Source organism: Peromyscus maniculatus, chromosome 1 (genome assembly GCF_049852395.1).
Source record: "Peromyscus maniculatus bairdii isolate BWxNUB_F1_BW_parent chromosome 1, HU_Pman_BW_mat_3.1, whole genome shotgun sequence".
Classification (NCBI taxonomy): domain Eukaryota; kingdom Metazoa; phylum Chordata; class Mammalia; order Rodentia; family Cricetidae; genus Peromyscus; species Peromyscus maniculatus.
In genome coordinates, this window is record NC_134852.1 from 90,413,179 (window position 1) to 90,432,680 (window position 19,502).

The window sequence follows — 19,502 nt, forward strand, 5'->3', positions numbered from 1 at the left end:
CGACCAATGGGCTGCCAACCAGGCGCAATGAGCGAGCCGAGCAAATAGAGTGGCGGGCGGCCTATCCAATAAGCAGTGGGGTACCCTTGGTTGGGGGCGTGGCAGAGGCGGTCGTCAGGGGCGTGGCGGCAGTTGCCTGGGCGGGGCCGGTAGCGGCGGGAGCTGCGCTGGCCAGGGGTTCCGGCTGTATTTCTATGAGCGCTGCCGGCAGCCGCGGAGCTGCGGGAACCGGAATCCGGGCGAGCTGGACCGCTGGAGTCAACGAGCGCAGGTAAAGCCTCGGCTGGGCGATCTCCACCAAGCCGCCATCGCTCTCTGGAGGCGTCGGGCGAGAACCCCGAGTCCCCGGTCCCCAGCGTGGCTCGGCCCATCGCGCCGCAGCCTGTGTGCTCCGGGTGCGTGGGGACTCTTGGGGGGACTGTCACCTGGCACTGCGGGGTCCGAGGACTAGCTTGTCTAGTGGCGGGGCAGCCCAAACCACGGGTGGGATACGCCTTCCTGAAGGTCCTTTGTCCTCTCCCGCTCGAAGAACCGAGGTTGGGGACAAGGCCGACAGAGGCCTCCTGGCTGCCATTCCCTGTTCCCCATCGATGCTCACTCTTGGGGCCTGGGGAGGTATCCCGCCAGGCCAGACTCGGGGAAAAGGGTTGCAGGATGCTGGAAACCCGAAAGGGCCCGACTCTAAGCCCGGCATATTCGATGGGCCTCTGCGTTTTGGGATCCCGGTGCTCACCTACGACTGATGGGTTCAAGTTTTAGGGAAGCAATTTCTGACCTACTTGGAGGCGCACTTTATTGAGCTTGTGGGGCAACTGTTCTAGGTGTTTCTTGGGCTTTCCCCACAGCAAGATCTGTCCAGCAGCGCCCTGGGCTGCCTGCCAGGCTAGACAGCCCGAGCATCGACCTTGGAAGTGCCTAGGCAGAGGCCAGATGACAGCCACCTGTCTGGGATGCTTAGGAACGGAAGGATTGTATCATCCATCTGTAAGGGGCTACTCTTTCTGGTTCCTCTCTTTGGGGCCTCCGCCCCCGGCTTGTCGGTTTTACCTGGCCTAAAGGCAGGTTCTGAGAACAGGCTCCGGAGAGATTGCAGATTTGGCAGGCTCTCCACTCGATCTGTGCCCAGAGCTTTTCAAGGGCCTTTCGGTTACAACCACATTAAGCAGAGTGCGTCCCCGCTCTTCACTGCACTCTCTCATTTGCCTGATGAGAAGGGACATAATCTTCTGAAGGTCAGGAAGCAGGAGAAATAGTTGTAACACACCTTGCCCACATGAGGCCAAATGAAGCTTCCAGCCAGCCGGAGAGCAGGCCAGTCCATGCTGAGAATGGTCAGCACGAACTTAGGATATTCTCAAGCTAAAATGCCGAAGCTCGTCTAATTCATTCCCCTTGTTGTACAGAAGAAGAAACTGAAGGCCTGGGGTGGTCACAAGGCTGGCTGGCCATCACAGGGTCATGACTAAGAGTTAACCTCTTGACCCTACATCTAGCCAGGACATGACTTAAATTTGACTCCCAGCCTAGTTCTCATTCTTTTAAGTTCTAGGGGAGCCCAGAGAGGTTAGAAGCACAGACTTCAGCATCTCAGTGCCTGGGTTCGAATCTTAGTCCTGCTTCTTTTTCGCTATGTCATTTGGGGCAAGTTATCCAACCTCTCTGTGCCTGTTGCCTCACCAGTAAGGCAAGGAATGCTGTTGGCACTTTGGTTAAAAGATTGGAGAAGCATGCACTTTGGGGAACATTAGAACAGTGCCTGGTACATGGCAATCATAATAGATTTGCTGACTAGCATGTTGTTGCCTTTCTCTGTAGCTTTCCTTCATATCCACCACCCAGTATTGTTCATCCTTCAACAGAGTCTCTATTCTAACACAGGTTTCTTAGTTGCATCACATTTTCCCCCCTGTTCTCCTTGTATTGAACTGGACAATATAGTTCCTCTGTTAGTTCCCACCTTGTAATAGCACTCTTCTCAGACACCGGCATGTCTGTTATCTTTAAAGGGAGTAAAAGTGAATCTAAGTGGTAGACCAGAGTCCCCAGGATCCCGATCTGCACAGTATCCTCCCAAACTCCCGTTCTCTCCACCCAGGCTCCCTCCCCAGTTGCCAGTGTGATTCAGCTTGATTATAAATGGATGAACGTTTTTAGATTAAGATTTCATGAGCCACTGAATTAAGTGCTTTGGGGAAGTTCAGGGATCATGTATCGAGTGCATTTAAGCAAGCTCCTTAGTCATTTGAGTAGGGGGAGCAGCAGCAGCAGCCTGGCAGCAGCAGCAGCCTGGCGGAGACACAAGTGCATGACAGATCCTTGCTGGCCACCTACTTGTTCATTCCTCTGCCTGCATCCCCCCCCACCTTTTTTTTTTTTTTTTTTTACAGAGCTTGAAACAAGTCAGATGGCAGTGCGGTGCAGTGGTCTTTCTCCCCTCGTTCTATCAGGAGTTCTCGTTCGTTCCTTTGACTTCCCCTTTCATTCACACTACCTCTTTGATGTGTTTTGAAGTCCACTAGGTTCCAAGGGAATGTCGAACTCATCCGTATTGAAGTGCCCTCTGTGTGCGGGGCCCATTTTCTGTAAATGAGAAGATGCCTGCCACTTTTGTTTCTTTCTTTATTTTATTTTTTTTTATTTTTTGGTTTTTGCAGAAACCCCATGCCCTGTGGCTTTTCCTTCTCTAGGCGTCACCAAAATTGGTGACTCTTCATTGATGGGCCCCTGGAATTATGATCCTGAGTTCGGGGCCTTTGCCTTGTGTCTTCACCAGTCAGCCATTTTAGAATAATGGTTCTCTCTTCTTCACTGCCTTGCTCTTTCTCCCTGACGTTCTAACAGAAGGACGACTTCCTGGTCACTGTCATCCCTCCTTTCCGAATTCACACCTTTCCCCGTCATCTCTGACGGAGCCTGTAGAGTACAGAGGTTCCACCACTTAGCCCACAGCGCCTGCCCTAGAGGGTAGCACAACCTCTGGCCCTGTGGCAGGCAGGGGAACTCACTCTTGTTTGCTTCCACCCACCCCTTTAAAATCTGGTTCTGTGAAAACCCCTGGCAGATGGACATTTTCAGTATAATGGAATCCCATCTGGCAGAATTTCTGCCGGGACCATAGCCTACAGTATGTGGATTTTTATTGGCTGTAGGATTTGAACCCTGGTTGACCAGTTGAAGAGTAGATGACTTGGGCCCTGAGGTGTTGTAAGCCTTTCTGTTTCATCTTGGCTATCCCAGGAACAGACACTGGAAGGGTGGGGAACCTCTAGATGTGGTGAATGTTAGGATTGTACAACAGCCTTTCAGGGCCCAGCAGTCATTCTTCTGTCTCTGTCTCTGTCTCTGTCTGTCTGTCTCTGGTGGTGGTGTTTGAGGCAGGATCTACATAGGCAATCCAGGCTTGGCTTCTCATGGTCCTCCTGCCTCAACCTCCAGAGTCCTGGGATTCTAGGCATGGGGCCCTGATGCCCAGTGATTACAGCCACTTTAAGCCCCTGTGTTTCTGTTCAGCACTGATAACATACAGGGGCTGAACTTATTTTCCATAAGAACTGGTTTTGTTTTTGTTTTGAGACAGGGCCTCCTGTAGCCCAGTCTGGCTTCAAACTCACTGTGCACCCAAGGATGACCTTGATCTTGATCTTCCCAAGTGCTGGGATCACAGGCATCACCAGCCACTACATGGTCATCTTTTAAGGATCGTGTTTCTATTTACATATTATTTTTTTCTATCCTGGTTCCAGGGCATCATGTATGGGAATTAAATCTTTTCAGTTTATAAAATGGCAGCAGTAGACTGCTGAAGAACCCCACTGTGACCCTGAAGTGTGTGCTCTGGGCCAGTTGAACAAAACACTTATTACACACAGACCCATTCTCCGATCTTTCATAATCGTCGGGCAACAGTCAGTAAAGAGCTGATGAAAGAATCCGAACATTGGTAGCACAGGTTTGCCTACTTTCTGGCTTTTCTCTTGTCTTTAAGTGGAGCCCAGGTTGGCCAGGAACTGGCTGAGGTGAAGGATGGCCTTGACTCCTCATCCCCTTGCTTGGGTCTCTGGAGAGGCTGGGATCACAGGTTGTTGCGTTAGTTTGTTATATGGTGCTGAGGATGGAACCCAGGGCCAGCATTCTGTCAACTGAGCTACATCCCCAGCCAAATGGAGGTTTGCTGGTTCACAAATTCTTCACCAGGTGTGTGTTGAGACCCACAAGTGTGTCTGCTTTATCACACAAAGCTATTTTGTTTTAAAATTGGTTCTATTTAAATTTTTTAAATGTAATGCTCTTTATTCATATTTTGGTGGTTGTTTGTGTTTGTTTGGAAACAGGATCTGTCTTTGCTCTGGCTGGCCTGGAACAGAGATCTGACCGCCTCTGTGTCCTGAGTACTGGGATTAAAGGTGTGAGTCACCTAGCTTGGTTTTTGATGACGTTGTTTATCTTAATTTTTTTTTAATGTTGTGCACTTATTTACTGTGTTTGTATTTATGTACATGAGTGTGTACATGCCATGGTGTACATGCTGTGATTAGACAACTTTGGGGGTTGGTCCTCCTTCTATCCTAGGATCCAACACAGACTGTCATGTTCAGTGACAGCCACCTTTATCTGCTGCACCACTTTTCTGACCACACTAAAAAACTTATTTGAAGAAAACATACGTTGAAAAGTACAGCATATTGAATCTATATGAGAAATGCCACTCTTGGAAATTGCAGTTCTGGCTAGCTTTTTAAAAAACAGATAATACCAAGCCGAGTGTGGTAGCTTATATCAGTTATCTCAGCATTTGGGAGGTTGGGGAGGATTGCCATGAGTCCAGCATCAGCGTGGGCTACATAATGAGTCTAGGTCAGCCTGGTTTACAATGCGGCAGTCTTATCTCTTGGGGAAAAATGGTTACACATTTATATGATGAGAGAGAATATTTGAAAAGTGCAAAGACTGGGAAGTAAATGCATCTCTGTCCCAATCCCTACACCCATCACCTGCTTTATACCACACTCGCCACCCTTTCTACACAAACGGTAGCACACACAAGCAAGCTGTTTGAAACCTTGCTTTCTGACTTCATTTTTCTTGACCAGATGAAACAAGCTTCCACGTCAGCCTTCATGAAGGCCGTCTATTTTAGATCTCCCTTTCTGCTCTAGAGGATGTTGAGAAGGCCCTCTCGTTTAAGCAACAGCTGTGCATGGGCATCTTAAAGCATTCTGTGGTAGTTTGGAGACAGATGTTTTCCTTCTCTTTGTCCTACTCTGCTGTTTAAGGGTCTTGATCTGGTTCATTTTCTCCACCAGTTAAAGAATTAAAAGGCAGGAAAAGAAAATCTCAGACCTAGCAGGCAGCAGCAGGCAGCAGACTACTAAAAGTGAACCGGCACACACACATAGCAAAGCGCACAGAGAGACAGACTCCTCACAAGTGGAGAGGGCATTCAGAAACCGAAATCACCCCATCACTCCCCCCCCCCCCAGGGCTGGGAATTGTGCTTCCTGGCCTGAGATGGGTCCCCTTCCCCTTATTTTGGATTGGTCAACTCAAACAAAGAAAGGGAAGTTGATAGGCTCCCAGTTTCAAATGAACATCTTGGGGACCAGCCTCGAACATCTGACAGCCTGGACAGGTCAGCCAGAAGGGTGTCTGCTGGTGGGGAAGAAAACCTGCCAGGCCTTTGTCTCGGTGAGGAGGGTGAGGAAGGTTGCATTTTATTATTTATATGTGACCCCCTTTCCCTGTCTATCTACCTGTCAGGGATCTCTCTGGCTTCTAGTCCCTCACTAGGATTGGGAGCCTGAGAAAATGCTTGGAGAGACAGAAAGGTTCTTCAGGTCAGTCTGTGAAGAGAGCTGGACAGTGGAGAATGAGGGACACATAGGCCCTTGGGCCCGACCAACCGTGCCCTTTGGGCAGAACATGCTGGCCATGCCAAAATCAGTTCGCTGTGTTCTCCGGTATCCAGAGAACTTCATTTCCAGCTCCTGGTGTCTGGCCCTGTGTTGTGCACCACAGCTTTCTCTGTGTTCTCACCTTTGAACAGCAGAGAGGAGCCTGCCCTTCCCCTCAGGACTTCCTGTTTGGGGAGCATTAATAAGTGCCACACCTCTTTTCTCTTGCCTCAGGAAGAACCAGCTCTGGCAACTTCTCTTGCCCCCAAATCTGTACGCGACTTTTTTTGACCTGATTGGAAGTGTTTCCCAGGCTCTCCAAATCATTTTGCCACTTCCAAGTTCTGATCCAAGCTGGCTTTGCTAACCAAAGCTTTCTTGTCTAAGGAGAGGGTTTCCTGGTTCTTTACATTGGAGTTTCCCATGGCTGTCCTTGTGTTTTAAATAACCATGCTGATTTAAACGTGGCCTTTTGGTCTTCTGTGGTTCCTAGATTTTGCCTATGGGTTTTGGGTTTTCTTTGAATGTGTCTCAGCCTCCGTCTGCTTTTATTTTCCTCTGAGTCTGTCTTAAAGTCACCTTGGAAATGTTTGAATGTTCAAGATGTTACTCAATGAAGCCAGTCTTGAGTCATCACTTCCTGGTCCTCACTCACTGCCGGGCACCCACGGCATCCCTCCATTTGTACCTCAGATACCTCTTGTGCGCAGTGAGGACAGGGGGTGTTGTGATTAGTTGTTCTTTTCCATCCTCTCTCCAATAAAAGAGACCAAAGCTCCCAGCAAGTGCCCCCAGCTTGTACACCATCACTCTGGACGTGTGTTTGTGTACTGTTTGCTTGGTCATGTCAATGAGGGCAGTGTAAAAAAAGACAAAACAAAACAAAACAGGAAGTACAGCACAAGTTCACCCAAATTCAAAATTTTGAAATAAGGAAAGCAAATGTAACATCGCTTTTCAAATAAACAAAGCAAACTCAAACCTTTATTTGATTTATGAATAAAGATGCCGGCAGATATGTGAGCATCGGAGGGAGCCAGGGGTCTGACAGTACAGGGACTCTTCTACCCAGGTCAAAGGTTGTCCTGGTGGCTGTTGAATCATGGCATTTGGGAGGGCCTGCATTTCCTGCAGAAGACTGTATTCATGAAGTGGCCTCGCCTCTTCCAGTGTCCTTAAGCAGTGCTGGGAAACGGGGCATCCACCGGGTCCAGCTTTCTCTGGAAGTGGTACCTTTTGTGGGCTTCCAGGTCAGGTGTCTTTGGGGGTTCAGACCATGAGTTTCCAGCATGTTCGAGAGATATGAAACTGATAGGGGAAATTGTTCTTTAACTCCTTGGGGTCTGGATTCATTCATGTGTGAAGGGCCGTGTTGGATTTCCTCAGGAGTGAAAAGTGGGGGGAGGCTGAGCCGAAAACTCAGCAACGTTGCGGAAGGATTGGGATCAGGTAGAGCACTTGGCACCGTTTACACGGGCATTTTTTGAAGCATGTGTGTAAGCCTCTTCAGCCCATGATGTAGCATGTCAGGGGTGACTTCTCATCAGGCCCCAGGTCCTGTTTGCTTGCCTCCGTAATACCAGCACTCCGACCTTGGGCTAAGATTTCCCAATCCAGGGCCCAGGGTCTATCTGTGAGGTTTCCTGAGGTCGCCTTAGAGGAACCCTGAGCACTCAGTCTTTCTTTATTTTATGTGAATGGTAATTGGAAAAACTTGAAAGGCCTGACGTGGAATGCTAGGATTACTAATAATATTAGAGTCCACACATAGAGCCTTGGTACCCCTCATTTATGTGTGGGAGATCCCGATGAGTTGGAGCCAGGAAACCCCATTATAGAGGAAAAACAAAGATGGGTTTAGCACAGAAAAGAGGCAGGAACTTTTCATATGAAGAAATAGTATGATAAGTAGTGATTGGATAAATCATATCGCATGACCTCAACACAATGTCAAAATGGCAGCAGCCGGCAGCCAAAGCTTATTTGTCATGGTGACAGGGGACATGGCCCTGAACTTGACTGGAGATGAAAGCTGGGGGTGAATTTGCCTCTCATTGGCTCCAAGGCTCGTGTTCTGTTACTAAATAACCACTCATTCATTTGTTAGCTTTTTATTGTGGACATTTTAAAGTCACACAGTAGACCGAATTATGCAGTGAGCTCCAGTGGCCCCAGGGCCCATCACCAGCTTATAAGTAATGGAGTTTCCTATATTCTTCTGGCTACTTTCCCCAACCCACATTTATCTTTTTCTTTTCTTTTTATTTATTTATTTATTTTATTGGTTTTTTCAAGACAGGGTTTCTCTGTGTAGCTTTGCGCCTTTACTGGATCTCACTCTGTAGCCCGGGTCAGCCTTGAACTCACAGAGATCCGCCTGGCTCTGCCTCCCTAGTGCTGGGATTAAAGGCATGTGCCAGCACTGCCCAGCCCACATTTATCTTAAAGTCGACCCCAAACATATTGTTACATCTGTAAATATTTCCATGATATCTCGTCAACATACTCTTTTATTACACATCTAACATTTTAAACAAGTTAACAGTAATCCTTTTACCGCCCAGCACGCAATCATTTATTGAATTCTGCAGCCACACCACCCAGAACATGCCCGGGCTTGGCTGATCTCTTGACTGTAATTCTAGTTAGCCCAAGGGAGGCTCACTGTGTTCCAGGCTCTTACTCCCTGGCGGGCCTGAGCTGCAGTCATGTGTAAACTTCGGCTTCCAAGCACTCTGGCTGCAGTCCCCTCTTTGAGTCCGAAATGCACATAAAGTGCTCGCTCATTCTTATCAATGCCATTGAAGAAATGTGTCCTTCTGAACAGTGAGACGATGGGAAACGCCAAGAAGAGAGAGCCAAGGATGTTTCCCTCAATTTAGAAACTAGCCCCTTCCTTTGGTCTGTCATTAATGCCATCCACTACAGGTTATTTTAGCCTTGACAGCGGAAGGTGGGTGTGGCACTGACATTGTCACCATAGAGCTCATAGGAGGAATGCAAATGTCTTTATGTCTGCCTTTGAATGGGAGGAGTGCAAATGTCTTTGTGTCTGTCTTTGAATGGGAAGGGCCTTAGAAAACTCCTGTCAAGGGGGCTGAGGTGGTGGGCTCCATGCAGTTCTAACACGGGAACTCCCCACCACACACATCATGTTCCTAGAGCCTTAGCACAGGGAAGGGTCCCTGGGCCTCAGTTTCCTTGCTTACATTCATAACACTCAGAGCTGCTGCGAGTACCAAATGAGGTAATGTCTGAGCATACACTTTGTAAGCAGTAAATTATGAAGTTGGCCTCCACTGTCAACACAAACGCATCCCGTGCCTTGTTTAGGGGGTGACTGAGGTCATGGATTCACGTCACCAACACTTGATAAACTGTGGAGCTACCAAAGCAGAACACTTCCCATCATCTAGTTCTGTTCCTCGGTTAAGATCCAGTGTGCTAAAGATAATGATGTCTGAGCCAAATGTGTATTAGATCCCAGGACAAGGGTGGGTGTGTGATGGAGAAGCTAGTGGTCTGCAATAAGGTAAGGACTGTGTACTAGAGTGTGTGTGTGTGCGTGCGTGCGTGCGTGCGTGCAGGGGGATGTATGCACATACAAGTGGTCCAATCATTTCCTTGGTACCTGGTAATGTTGGGGGTGGGAGGGTGGTGATGGCCCACAGGCAGATCAGACAGCAGACTCTCCAAGCTGAAGGAGCTGTTACTTGGTTCTGGAATGAGGTCCTCTGGTCTCAGATACAGGAAGCCCCTTTGCCTTCTCTGGTGAGCATACATACCATTGCCAAGTTTGCGTAGTGTTTGTATCTTTAAACTCATAATAGCAGGATGCTCTGGCATAGGGTGCTTGACCCTGTCTACCTCATTTAAGCCTCTCAATGACTCTTCAAGGAAGGTCCTAGTATATCCATTTAATTGGGGTGCCAAGAGGTTAAGAAACTTGCCCAGAGTCACCCAAGTGCTATGCGTACAGCTGCACTTTAGGCTGTCTGTCTTTCCGGAGAGCCCGGGGAGTAGCCCCCTCCCCGCCAGCACTACAAATCAGAGGAGTCTCTCAGGAGGTGGAAACCTTGTGGGGCACCAATTGTTCTGAAGGACTTCTGTTTCCCTCAGATGCTAAAAAGGAAGCTTATTTTATAATCCGACTGGCTTCTTGGTCAAGATTAACCTAGGATTAGTGCTATTCAAATAAGCTTATGTCCACTAGAAAACACTATAGAGAATGTTGTGGTATCATCTCTCACCAGAGCTGCTGAAGGCTGTACCTTCTAAAGGTCTGCAGTGTGTACCAGTTCCTTCCTTCTACCTACAACAGCCTGTTTCCACTGTGAGCTATCGTGATTTGTGAGACGGCTGTGTCTGAAGTCGATTTCTTACATTTTGGCCTCCTGAGGTGTTCATTAGTCACACAGGGAAGAGAGGAAGAGAAATATAGCCTTGGTCAGTAGCTTCTCTGAATGACAGAAAACTGAAAACCTTCATTTTGGGATGGAGAAATGGTTTGCCAGATCTTCAAGATGGTCTTTAGAATACCCAAAAGCTGCCGCCAGCTCAGCTCACGTTGAGCTTTCTCTCTCAGCCCACAGCGGCAAGGCAGCTGCCCACCTCTCAACCTAGTGGAATATCCTGGCAAGGAAATTCTGCTTCAGGGATCACGGTGGTGATCCTTCAGGCTGACTGAGTCTTTCCTGCTGGCTCGATCTGTTTACAAGATGTCCACTATGCGCTCAACACCCCAAGTTTCCATCTGTGTAGAATGCCACATACAAGTGATCCAGTAGGATGATTAATAAGAGGTGACTCATCATTCTTGTGAAGAGATGAGACTAGCAAATTTTCTGGTCATGCGTGGGCATTTACATGTCAAGGTAGGCCGCTGTGGTCTTAGAGTCTACAGGAGATAGGCCGCCATACTGAAGTTCCTACAAAATGAGTTATATGCCATCAAGGATTGTCATTGTGGCTCCAATGGTGAATGACAATACATGTCCCAACAGAGAGTCTGGCTCCAGTAGCCAAGTCAGTGTTCCTCACACCTGCAGCCTTACTTCAGCCCCTCACTTGAACAGTAAGGTAGACACAGCTCATTGCCCACTGCCATGACAGCCTGGCGTCATCTTCCAGGCTGGCTCCTGGAATTCCCCTTGTAAACAGAGTGCCAGAGCATCATTCCACAGTGACTCATGGTCCCTTCTCCAAACCCATCCCTCTGCTTCTGTCTGCCTCACACTCTGAGCCTCAGCTCAGCTGTGCCCCTGATACCTGTACACACCCCATTTCTCACTTTCTTCCGTTCCGTCTCTCCTCAAGGATCCCCCACTGTAACCCCGTCTCTTCCTTTCCCACTGCTTCCCCTTTGAATTCCTCAGGGTTTGTTGTCAGCCCTGAGGATTCAGTACTTACTCCTGCATGGGTACCACTGCCCACTGCTTTACAGGTCTGTGTAGTGTACTTCTTGTGTTATACCCACAGAAATGAGACTGAGGCTGAGGCCTTTGATACAGGGGGATTAGGGTGACAGAATGACAGAATAGGGTGTAGTTTGTGCAGCCTCCCAGGGTTGGCATGAACACTCCTCACAGTTGATATGAACACGTCTCCTGTAGGCTCTGTCCTTTTCTTTTGTAAAGCACCGCCGTGGCCACTTAAAGCAGGTGGATTAATTTTCGGTAAATGCTTATGTCCTCTTCCCAATTGTGGGAAAGGATTTGCCCTCGCTGGAAGCTTTCTAACCTCCCAGGACACTGAAGAAGTGTTGGGAAGGCCCTGCAGAGGAAGAGCTCCAGCAGGGGCCTATCTGCTGTTCCTCACAGTGTGGTCACAGAGGAAGACTGGGTGTGGACCTAGAGAGCAGGTGCCTGTTCGTTATAGGCGAAACTGAATTTGGACAAAAGTCAGAAGAGGAAGGCCGCTGGCAGACTAAGGGTGGCAGTTGGGACTCGCCCTCAGGCTTTAAAAAGGCTGAGAAATTTTGCTTCTAGAGTGGGAGGCAAGAGAGAGCGAGGCCCAGAACAACAGTAGGGTGTTTGTATTGGATGGATGGGGAGACGGGAACATTTGAGGGTGTGAACTTACTTCTGTTTCTTTACTTAGCAAAGCAATCCATTTAGCTCAAACCCCAAAATATACCAACCCAGTGTGCTTCCTTTTGAATTTTCATTTTTCTAGATTGTTCAGGATCCTCCATGCAAAGATCTGATAAAGCCACACTCAGGGCTGCCTGGCCGCAGATGCCTGGCCACGTGTGTTAAAAGTCCCTTACAGCTGCTTTCAAACGGACAGTTCTCTAACCCTGAAGTATGAAGGCAGCTTTCCTTTAAGGAGCTCAACATGTTCTGTGAGCCTTTTGTATGTCTGTAGATATTTTATAATTTTAAACCCTTTTTAACCCACATAGTTCCTTTAGCTCCGTAGTCAGCCTCTTTCCCCCTTTAGCCTATAAAGGAACCTATTCCCTCATTTGTAGACAAAAGAACCAATTAACACGAAGTTTACGTGATTTACCTAAGATTACTTGACAGAATCAGGATTCAAACGCAGGGCCTCTGATTGTAAAACCCATGTTGTTCAGAGAGATCCTGTGGACTCTCGCGCTGTCTCTCAAAATATCCAGAGAAAGCCAGCGACCCACCCAGAGCCCATGGCACGGCGTGCTCAGGGGAGAATCACTCTAGACGTCATTGGTAGAAGGACAGAGGATATGCATGTCTTCCCTCTCCTCTCTCTGACATCTGGGTCTCCGACATCTGGGTCTCTGACATCTGGGTCTCACCACTTGGGTTGTGCCCTGGACGTTCCAGCTCTCAGAATCCACAGGCCTGACAGCAGAGGCTGTGTGTCTTTCCCACACTCCTTCTTCCTTCCTTTTCAGCCCAGGGGCCTCAGTGTCCGTCAGTGATTCGTGTACTTATCTGTGTTGGCTGCTCACACCTGTTATCTGAGACTGGGGCTCAGTGGAGGCCACGTGACCTCCAAGCCTGCTGCTGTAGACTGGCAGAGGCTCTCGTTTCTAGTCCTAGCTTCCAAGGTGCTTTGACAACTTGAAGAAGTAGAGCGTGCCTTCCAAAGCTGAGCACACTGCAGTCTCTTGCCCTCGGAGACTTCTGTCAGTCTGAGAAGGATGAAGATTGCTGGAGCTGTCGTCACTGTCTAGCCTTGTGTTACGGGCCCAGTGGTTCAGCCCTGAGGAGAGCCTTTGCTCTCACGGCTGATAGGATTCATCATAAGAGCCACAGAGCTGAGAGGGCGGGAGGAGGAGTGAGCTCAGCTCCAGCAGGCCTGGAGGGATGGGGTGAGTCATTTTCCCTGTGGGGAGGTGTAGGGCTGGGCACGTGGGTCAGATCTCCATGCAGATCTGCTGTTTGATGCCTACCGCGGTGAGAGGCAAGATTGGCAGCTTCATAGCCATGCTCCCACTGGCTCCCACCTGCATCCTCATTCCATTCTAGAAGCTTGTCTGCAGAGTGGCCGCTTGTCTGTGTGGCTCCTGGGACATGTCCCGAGTTTCTTTTCGCTGTAGATCCAGAGCTGTTCTCTTCACTTGTACCCTTCTCTGAAAAAAATGGAGCAGACGGGTCTGGGGATGAAGCTCAGTTGGCAGAATGCTCGCCTATGGTGCAGGTCGCCCTGGGGTTTGAGCCCTACCATGTAAAACTGGGCACAGTGACACATTCCTGTAATCCCGGCACTCGAGAGGACCTGAGAGGTGGGGGCCATAGGATCAGGAACTCGAGGTTATCCTTGGCTGCTCTGTGAGTTCTGGGTCATTCTAGAATGTGTGAGACTCTGTCAGTAAAGAAAGGAGGAAAAGAAGGGAGACAGGGCTGGGCAGTGGTGGCGTACGCCTTTAATCTCAGCACTTGGAAGACAGAGGCAGGCGGATCTCTTGAGTTCGAGGCCAGCCTGGTCTACAAAGGGACTTGCAGGACAGCCAGGACTGTTGCACAGAGAAACTCTATCTGGAAACCCCCACCCCCGAAAAAGGAAGGGAGGCAGGGGTGGCGGGTGTAGGTCTGTCCTTGCAGCAAGTGAGGCAGTGGAGTTTGTCAGGTTCTGGTAAACTGAGAATTTGCTTTGATATTAGAGTTTAATTTTAGTATAGGTTTTTTAAAATACAATATTTGGAACTATTGAATTCCTAATAAAATATTTTCTTAGAAATGTCCTCTTTGAAGATTCTGGAATTCCTAGAGGAAACAGCTGGCTTTTGTTTTGTTTGTTTGTTCCTTCTCAGCATGGGTTGGTTTCTTTAGGGTAGAGAACATTTCTGAGCAGGGGAGGGGCAGGTTCTAGGCGTTTTTCCATCCTTCTCCAGGACACAGCATACCCCCTCCTCCGGCCAGCTTCTTTGCAAGCGGGAGAGACCAGCTTCTCTTCAGCATTTCTGTAAATGCAAAGTGCCCAATTATATGTTCATGTTTAACTGGTGACTCAGTCTTCAGATATTTTTAGTTTAGTGAGTTTCTTTTGTGAAAGCTGGTGGGTTAGTAGCCATTCCTGACATTTCGACGGTAAGTCTTCATGTTTTTGCTCTTCTTAAAAAATTCCTTTTGAGGTTTATTTTCTTTTCTTCATATGAATGTTTTGCCCACATGTATGTATGTATTTATTCTACATGTATGCCTGGTACCTGCATAAGTCAGAAAAGGCATCAGATCCCCTGGTGCTGGAGTTGTGGATGGTTGTGAGCCTCCATGTGGGTGCTGGGAACTGAACCCATGGCTCCCCTGCAGAGCGTCTCTCCAGCCCCAGGTCTTGTTTATTACTGGAATTCAGAAGCCATCTTTGGAAACTTCAGCAGATTATGACCTTACAACTTTGTAGAAGAATACAGTTAAATAAACTTCTATCACTTGAATGAGTTTACACACACACACACACACACACACACACACACACACACACACACAGACACACACACACACAAAGGAATTTCAAGGTCTAAATTTTTAATGAAATTGAAGGCAACATTAACATAAATATATTTAATTATCTACCATGTCTTCTACTTAATCAAATTATGTGTGACCTTGTACAGCCTTTCATCTTGCAGGATCTAATTTCTAAGAGATGTCAGTCTAAGTCAGTAAGGCTGTGTGTGTCTGTCTGTGTGTGTGTGTCTGTATGTATGTGTGTGTGTGTCTGTGTGTCTGTCTGTCTGTGTCTCTCTGTGTCTGTGTGTGTCTCTGTGCGTGTGTGTGTGTGTGTGTGTGTGTGTGTGTGTGTCTGTGTGTCTGTGTGTGTGTGTCTTTATTGGGTTGGGTTTGGTTTTGAGACAAAGTCTTACTTTATAGAAGACCCGCTGCTTCCATTGCCTCCAGCTCCAGAGTTCTGTGATTGCACGTGTGTCACTGTGGCTGGCCAGTGAAGGGTCTTGTAAGTTGTAGCTTTCAGCCACTCAGCTCCAGCAACTTCAGCATGAGAAACCTGCTCTGATCTCCCTGGGTGGCCCCAAGAGTCAGCGGCAGCAGTTACCACAGGAAAACAGCTAGTTACTCAGTGCTGATGCCGAAAAATAAATGCCTCTTGGCATCTTTTGAAATTGGTGCATTCGCCGGCCTTTCTCCTCACTTGGGAGTTTGAAGTAGTGGTGGTCCAGAAGGACGGTCTTTCAAAGTCCAGAGCACATGAGTAGAACACTCCATCCTCCCCAAACTCTGAGGGAGAAGGTCACATGGACGTGTTCTGTGAGCTGCTGCCTCAGATGCTCAGACACCTGGGCTATTAGACCTCGAGTGGGACCCAGGTTGTCAGGGATTGCCCACTTCTCAGAAGATGGCACTGTTTAGGGAGGTTTTGGAGGTGGGGCCTTGCTGGAGGAGGTGTGCCACTAGGGGTGGACTCTGCGCTTTTAAAGCCTGGAGCCAATCCTGTTTTATATCTCCTTCCTGCTTGATGTTCAAGATGTGAACCTCAGCCTCCTGCCGCCACTTCTGCCCCACCACCACGGACTCTGGCTTTCTGGAACAATGAGCCCAAGTACCTTGTACTTGGTATTTTATCGCAACAATACAAAAGTAGCTTATACTAGTGGTAAATAACTGCAGGGTGCAAACACGCATCTTAAGTGGACACTGGGCTTTCTCCTAGCCATCTTCTCCTGGGCTTATCACTTACTCCCTGTGGTATATGACAGCTCTGACTTCTCAGTTAAGTGGCAGAAACTGGCTCTTTTCCACTCTCTTCAAAAGTCTTGTGCTGCCCACACTAAGGTTGACTGCTTAGGGATGTCTTTCTGTTTGCTGTATGTGTGGCTCCCATTGGATAATAAATAAAGCTGTTTTGGCCTATGACAAGAGAGCTTACAGCTAGGTGGGAAATCCAAGCAGAGCTGCAGAGAGAAGGGTAGAGTGGAAGAGAGACTTAAGCTCATTGCCAAAGGAGCAAAAAGATGCCAGCAGACCGGTAATGCCATGGCCACGTGACAACATATAGATTAATAGGAATGGGTTGAGTTAAGTTATAAGATCTAGCTAGCAAGAAGCTGAAGCTATAGGCCATACAGTTTATAAATAATATAAGCCTCTGTGTGTTTACTTGGGACCAAATGGCTGCTGGATGAAAGTGGGAGAGATTCATCTCGACCATGGGGCAGGACTGGAGAAACTTCTGGCTACAGTTGACTGCTTTTTTTGCCACATCATATGGAGTGGACATAGGCCATATTTTTGTGGTCGAGTGTTGTTCCTTGACCCCTTAACCCCTTCAGTTGCCAGAAGCCTTGTGTGTGCTAGCCTAGAGTTGTGGGTCAGGATGGGGAGAGGCATGGACTTCCCTGGCAAGGGGAGGTAAATCTAAGGGCAGGCTGGACTTCAGTAGGAAGGACCCTCTGCAGGACATGGTGGGAATATTGGAAGGCTGTTGGCATAAAACCAGGAACAACGTAGCTTGAAACTTTTTTTTTTTTTAAAGAACGAGCTTCTCACTGTGTTCCAGACCAAACTGGCCTGGAGTTTGCCCACAGTCTTCCTGCTTCTGTCTCCCTGAGTCCTGGGACTCCGGGTGTGTTTCACCATGCCCAACTTCTTGGAACCCTTTGGGGAACCTGAAGATCACCATCTATTATCCAGTGGTGTATTAAGTCTAACAGGGTTCCTCTGTGGAGGACTCTGGAAGAGAATGTCCTGGGACTAATTTAATCTTATTGGAGGTAGTCCCAGCAGATCATCAGCTAGCTGTTTCATTGTTTCCTTAGCCAGATGTCTTTTGTGTGAGTTCTGTGTGTCATATTAAGAAGTTTACTGAGATAAGAGGGAAGATAATTTAGTAGTGATGATGATAATAGCTGATATATTGAGACATTTACTGGAGTAATCTAATGGAATTATTGGTACAAATATATATAACTTTAATTGAAAATTATTATATATATATATAACTGAAAATATATAACTTTAATTGATTTGAAGAAAGAACCAAGGCCTTGAGGTTTGTGAATTTTATTGTGTGGTCTGAGTCAGGAAAGCAGGGACTACATTCTGTCACAAAGCACAGAGAGATTTGTTCCCCCTGTCCGTTTTAGCCAACGACTGCAATTGTCTCCCCAGAATCTCTGGCATTTCACACTGAAAGAGTTCTCTACTCTAATCCAAGCCTCTCAGTGTACAGCTGAGATCCTTAGGGCCTGAAAAGCTAAGTGACTTCTTCAAGGTGGCTAGGCAGAACAGGTTCTGGCCCCCAGGTCTCGGGGCCTCCATCCTCAATGATGCTCTTGGCCATGGGAGAGCAGTGAAAAGCGTGGGAGGCAGCCTAGGCCTTCAGCATAGGTGGAAATACCAGCCACGCAGGTCTTAGAGTCCAGCAGCAATGCTGAGAGCCCTGTTAATGACCAGATGCTGGACATTTGGCGACACTCTGCATCTTCTTCTGGATGATACAGAGATGACAAATAGAATACTAACGATCAGTTACAGCACCGACATTTCTCATAAACTAAGAGGACTGGAATGTAGGGTAACCCACAGAAAAAAAAGATTGGTGAGGAAAGGCTGGCTCCCTTCCCTCACACACCCAGCCCACCAGCCCTCCTGTTACTTGTTTTCCCCGTCTAAGGCTGCTTAGGGCTCCTTTCAACTGGATTTCGTCTGCCTAGAAAATGGAGAGGGGGAGCACGCAAAATAGCTCAAGGCGTTGAGTTTGGTATGTCTTCCATCTGAGTAATGACCAGGCCCGACCTTGCTTAGCTCCCAAGATCAGATGAAATATGGCACATTCAGGATAGTATGGCCATAGAGTCTAAGCTTGATGTGTCTAGACAAAGTTCGGAATATTTAATATTAAGTGCCAGGTCAGATTTGTAAAAAAGAAAAATGGAGAGTAACCACCGTAAAGTAAAAAAAACATAAGATATGAGTCGAAATGGACCCGAAGAGCTTTGTTTTGGAATTACCTAGTTTAATACCTACATAGACTGATAGGTAGGGAGGTAGATATTCACTGTACACACATACACACACTTCTGAAGTCCTAGACTTGATACACTGAGGCTCAGTTCTGGATGTAGCTGTTTTAGGCCTTTCCTTGCTCAAGTATTCTCATCTCTAAGTTCCTAAAGTCCATAGACCCTTAGCTTGTTTTCCCCCTGGTTGTATACAGATGGTACTTAATTGTGGTTCTGTGCCATGCTAAGCACCCAGTAAGTAGTAGGCTACTTAAGCCTGCTAGGATTTAAGGGTGCACTCCCTAGGGGCATGCAGAACTGGCTTGCTGCCCAGGACCCTCAGACTCAAGCCATGGGCCAAGGCTGTAAATTCAGGTCATAATCCATGAAATTGTCTGCCCTGAATTGAATTTTAAAACCTTGTCATTTTTCAAGGGTTGAGGAAATCAATTCTTTGCTGCGTTTGCTATTTAAAAGAAGTTGAGGGAAGACACTGTCTGACAATGGAGGTCTCCTCTATAAAGCCCTGCACATCTTTAAAATAATTCTGTGCCGCAATAGCCCTCCCTTCCACCGAATGCATGTCCTGTACCCCGGGCTCAGAACGCGCTGTTAGCTCTTCCCACTTGGCGACCCACTGATCTGCCTGGATTTCCCTTTCCCCTCTGGTGGGCAGAAAACCCAGAGTTGATCTCACTGGACCACATACATAGTTGTGTTTGTTGGTGTGTGTATTTTTCTTGTACTAGATTTTGACTTTTTTCATGTATTTTGTTAGTTGCTATCCTAAAGCCAGCTAGTGTGAATGCATTCATGAATTCCTTCCTTCCTTGTGGTACCAAGCAGTGAACCCAGTGCTTTGCACTTTTTAGAAAGGTTCTACCCCTAGCCCTTAAAGCTTTTTCCTCTAGTAACAAAATAGTTCAAGTCATTATGAATTTTGAAAATAAATGAAAACATTCTTATAAGTAGCAGCAAAAGCATCTTCCACCTGGCTATTGATGATGCTTCTAGCATCACAGAGGTATATTGTATTTTCTTATGTGTCACTGGAAATTGTATAGTGAAAGCACCTAGAAATAACAGTGGTGTGGACTATTTTACATAAAACAAATCCTGAGATTGGTGACCTAGGTCTGATCTGGTGGCTCCACTAAGTCTCCTTAGGCTGCTGTTTTGAATAGGCTTAGAGTGACTCCAAGGTTATTTCATGGCCCAAGATGGCG

At 47.5% G+C, this 19,502-nt stretch overlaps 1 protein-coding gene across 2 annotated transcripts in view; it reads left to right on the forward strand.

The window, feature by feature from the left end:
• The first annotated feature begins 131 nt into the window (after nt 1–131).
• The window catches only part of Abhd2 (abhydrolase domain containing 2, acylglycerol lipase), a 97,232-nt gene continuing 77,861 nt past the window's right edge, over nt 132–19,502 (forward strand). The window contains exon 1 of one of the 2 annotated variants that reach the window (XM_006970032.4): nt 132–271. The gene's annotated coding sequence lies outside the window, so the exon portion shown is untranslated. Of the gene's footprint in view, nt 396–19,502 lie in introns of both variants that reach the window. The other variant, XM_042278414.2, reaches the window with a different exon arrangement.